Consider the following 4947-nt stretch of genomic DNA (forward strand, 5'->3'; position numbering starts at 1 on the left):
CCCCGGCCTGGGGCACCGAGCTGCGGACCCGGGAACTCGCTGGAAACGCAAGTTCTCGGCCCTCGCCCAGACCCTCCGAATCGAAACTCCTGCGGCGCGCGCCCTGCCAGCCCGAGGACCCCGCCGTCCAGGGGTCTCCTGACATCTCCCACATGCAGGACTGAAGCTGCAAGGAGCGGAGAACCCGGCCAGGGTCAGGGACGGAAGGGTCTAGACTCGGGTTCTCTGGGCCCCAGCCCCCGCTTCGCCCCCATCGAATCCAAGGTCCCCTGTAGGGAAGGGCCGTCCACAGTCGTGAGTGCAACCGCTCACTCCGCCCAGGTCAAGGACGCGGCATTGCCCCGAGTCGCCCATGACCTTCATTTCTGAAGCCACAGCCTCTTGGGCCTTACTTGGGGGCGGGGGGGTTGATCTGGACAATCGCCCTCCAGGCCATTCCACCGCTGCCCAGCTCCCTGCCTCCTGGGCTCCTCCCCTGAAAATGTGGTCGAATTTTCCCTGATCAGCCCATCCCTTGCTGTCTGTATCCACTGAAGCCCAGACCTGCTGCCTGCAAGACCTCACCCAAGCACCAGGTGGACACCCAGATCCAGCTCCTGACCTCGACCCCTCTCCCCTGAGAGTGGACCTGCTCAGGCCACGCCCTCACACCCCTCACCCAGACACAGCCACCAGGACTTCAACCACGTGCTTTCATCACGCAGGTGGGGTGCCTGGCGCCTCCTTGATGCCAGGCCTTGGGGAGACCTGTGGCCACAGAACTCATGTTCTCCCTAGAGGTGGACAGCGTGCCCCTCTCCTATGCAGAAGCTGTCGTTCTTTCTTCTTAAACACCGTTTGCACCCTCCCTCCACCCACTGACCCATCTCTGCCTCTCTCTACAGCAAAGCTTCTGCCAAGCCGCCCTGCTCCCCCTCTACCTCCCCTGCCACCACCCACTTCCACATTTTAAATACAAAGGTCGGTTCTCAGACGTTTTCTTTTCTTTTTTTTTCTCTTTTATTTGAGATGGAGTTTTGCTCTTGTTGCCCAGGCTGAGTGCAATGGCATGATGTCATCTCACTGCAACCTCCGCCTCTCGGGCTCAAGCGATTCTTCTGCCTCAGTCTCCCAAGTAGCTGGGATTACAGATGTCCACCACCACGCCCAGCTAATTTTTGTATTTTTAGTAGAGACGGGGTTTCTCCATATTGGCCAGGCTGGTCTCCAACTCCTGACCTCAGGTGATCCACCTGCCTCAGCCTCCCAAAGTGCTGGCATTATAGGCGTGAGCCACCGCGCCCGGCCTCAGACGTTTTCTTGGCCTTTAGCATCAGAGCCCTCCTGGGAAGGCTCACACATCCCCCGCCCCCGGTTCCAGCTCCCCAAATCTCCCATCCTTTGCCCTCCTGGTCTGCAGCTTTTAAAAGCGTGGAGCCCTGGCCTCAGCCTTTGGCCCACTTCGCATCCCCAGCTCAGATGGTCCCCCTGAGCTCCCAAACAAGGTTCCCCCAGCCCCAGGCATCCTCCTAATGAGCCTCTCAGCTGACCTCTTCCCCAACTCGGTGGTGCCCACTCCATCTTTCTGGGTCATCAAAGTCCCCCAGTGGTTCCCATCGCTCCCAGAGGGAAAGCCAGCTCCGCTGCCCCGGCCTCCGGGCCTCCTGGCTGCCCCGGCCTCCGCCTTTGCATGGTCACTCCCTCTTCCGGGAGCACCGTCCTACAGAGATCTGCTGGACTGGCACCCACATTCCCTGGAGTCTCTAGCATACTTAATGCCCATTTCAGCAATCTACTCCTCACCCCATCTCCATGGGGCGACCCCCTCTGTATCCCTCACACAGGCACAAAGCCCCATGCCCCTCAGCTGGGTGTGAAGGGGGACAGAGAGTAGAGGGTGAGGGGGCAGCCTGGCAGTGATTCCCAGATTCCCAGTGATGAGTGGGAACCTGTGTCTGCAGCAGCTCCAGAGCCAGGCACCTGTCGGCCCAGCTCCCCCACGCTGGGCCCCATGGCCAGGGCTGTGGCCTCATCTGGAGTCCGGCCTGGCAACATGGCCTGGGCACTTCCTGATGGGCAGGAAAGAGCAGGGTTTTGCCTTAGTGGGGCGGTGCCTGGAAGGGGCCACTGGACACCCGCAGGACTTCCTGGCTGGTGTTCTGATCCAAGGAGGCAGCAAGGCCTGGTCCTGGTCCCAGCGCCCCTGCTGGGACAGGCCCTTGGCACTGGCCTCCCCGGGGAGATCCGTGCTGCCAGGCGGGAGCCTCCGTCCTGGAAGCCAGTTGCAGGGTCGTGGCAGTGCCCCAGTGCCTGGGAGATCCATGCTGCCAGGCAGGAGCCTCCATCCTGAAAGCCAGTCCCAGGGTCACGGCAGTACCCCAGTCCCAGCGAGGGAAGATGGGGGGTGGGGCTTTATTATCTGTGGGGTTGGGAGAGAGAGGGCGGCCTCGGTGGACAGTCCACCCCAGTGTCGGACTTTGTTCAGCCCTGATGCCGGTGGAGGGGGTGGGGGCAGATGCAGGTCCCAAAAGGCTCCAGCAGAGGGCTGCGGGCACAGGGGCTGCCCAAAACGTCCCGAAAACCTCCCCCCGTACCTGCTCTGGCCTCCCCTCGGGAGGCAGAGGCCTCCACTAACGAGATCTGCAAAACAAAGGCCTGACCCGCCCAGGCCCTGGGACCCGCCTCTGGGCAGATGGGGCAGGTCACAGGGAGGTTCCCAGGTCCTCTGCCCTGAGCCTGCGCCCCTGAGAGTTCCCTGAGGGCAGAGGACGCTTCCTGAGGCACGGGTAGACTCGCTGGCTGGCGGTGGTGTCACTGTGTTGCCCGGCGACAGATACAGGGTGTTTGCTCTGGAATCTGCCAACGACTCCCATCCAGATCCTGGCCGAGGGCTGGGCCCTGTTAGACCAGGTCCCCACAGCCTCTCCAGGCACCTGGCACACGGGGAAGGAGTGAGTGACTTGGGTAAGGACCCCTCGAGAATGCTGGAGCCAGGCAGCCTCCTAAGACTGTGGGTGGGGACAGAGTCATTGCCCGCTGAGCTCGGCACACCGAGGAGGCACAGCCCTGGAATCTTCCAAGGACTTGCCCTGGGGCCTCCGGGGCAGGTGGGGTGTGGAGGTGACCCTTGGAGTGGGCGGGGCAGGCTCTGAGAAAGGCTGTTGGGTGGCCAAAGGCCAGGCTTTCCACCTCGCCGGTTTCTGTAGCTCCCAAATTTTTCTTAAAGTCCTCATATACTTTCATAATCATAAACACCTATTATTTTTTAAATAAAAAAAATAAAACGGGTTATAAAAGTCACACTGGCTTTTTAGAAAACTGGAGCAACACAGAAAGGTGGTGTAGGGAGAGGTGAAGCCTCTTCCCAAAACCCCAGCTGAGCAGCGAGAGCCCCGGCGGTGAAGCAGATAGCCTTCCCTCTCCCCGTGCCTGGGACCGCAGGTGGAGGTGCTGGGTGACCGCCGGGGCATGGGGTAGGGAGCTGACCGGCAGAGGGCAGTGTGGGCACGGGGTCTGGCTGAGGGTGGCCTCTGACCCCCGGGCCAAGGTGGCTCTGTGCGGCTGCCAGGCCTACCCTGTGATTTTCCTTAGAAGAGCCCTTTGATGATACCGTCGAGTGATGTTGAGACGTTTTAGAAGAGAGGCAGTTTACGCTCAGTGTGATTCGTCAGACGTCTGGGAGGGGTTGGCTGGGGCCCATGGGGTCCCCATCACCGCGCCCCCAGCATGGAGGCCTCCCTCATCAGCTTCATAAACTGCATTTGTGCCGGCCCAATGCTTGGGACTGCCCAGAAAGGTGCCCGGCAGGAGCGGGCATGCCACAGAGCCCATGGGGCCCGGGTGGGTCTTCCTGCCAGATGTGAGGCTGCCCTGTGGGGTCCCGCGACCCCCATCACAGGAAGGCCAGGCGTTTGCTGACGGGTTCTGGACACAGCAGCCGTGGGAGGGACTGGCCAGATGTTTCCTTTCTGTGTCAGGGATCATGGGATTTGGAAAAACTGGCTCAAGTGACAATGTCAGCTGCATGGGTTCATTCTATGGATGTTGGTTGAGGGCCTACTGGATGGAGGACCAGGAGTTGAGCCAGGAATACAGCAGTGAGCCGGCCAGGCGGGGTCTCCTCGTGGGACGCTGCTGGAGACAGGCCACTGTCAGAGAACCACAGGAGTGCAGAATGGCCGAGCAGGGCTGACCAGGTCCCCACGGGAGAGGCTGGCCCTGGGACTGACGATGTGTGCGGTGGGGCAGCCCTGTGGCCCCAGGGAGCAAGGGCTCTGTGAGTGAAGGACGCGGAGAGTGTGAAGAGGCCAGGATGCCCCAGCCAGGAGGGTCAGGGGAAGAGAGGGTCAGGGAAGCCTCAGACAGGGTCTGGGGTGTGAGTGCCTGTGTGCTTGTCTGAATCTATATGTGTTTGTGTCTGTGTGCATTGTGTGTGTGCATACATGTGTCTGTGTATCTGTGTTCTCATGTGTGTATAAGTATGTCTGTGGTTGTGCGTCTGTGTTGACGTATGTGTGTCTATGCATGCATACATGTGTCTGTGCGTGTGGTTTTTTTTTTTCCTGCTTTTTGTTTTGTTTTTAGGCAGGGTCTCGCTGTGTCACCCAGGCTGGAGTGCAGTGGTGCCATATCTCGGCTCACTGCAGCCTGGACCTCCTGGGCTCAGGTGATCCTCCCACCTCAGCCTTTTGGATAGCTGGGACCACGGGCATGCACCACCGCGCCCAGCTAATTTTTGTATTTTTTGTACACAAGGACTACGTTTCCCAGGCTGACCTTAAAACTCCTGGGCTTGGGGGCCGGGCACGGTGGCTCAAGCCTGTAATCCCAGCACTTTGGGAGGCCGAGACGGGTGGATCACGAGGTCAGCAGATCGAGACCATCCTGGCTAACACGGTGAAACCCCGTCTCTACTAAAAAATACAAAAATCTAGCTGGGCGAGGTGGCGGGCGCCTGTAGTCCCAGCT

This window comes from Mandrillus leucophaeus, unplaced genomic scaffold (genome assembly GCF_000951045.1).
Source record: "Mandrillus leucophaeus isolate KB7577 unplaced genomic scaffold, Mleu.le_1.0 Scaffold305, whole genome shotgun sequence".
Lineage (NCBI taxonomy): Eukaryota > Metazoa > Chordata > Mammalia > Primates > Cercopithecidae > Mandrillus > Mandrillus leucophaeus.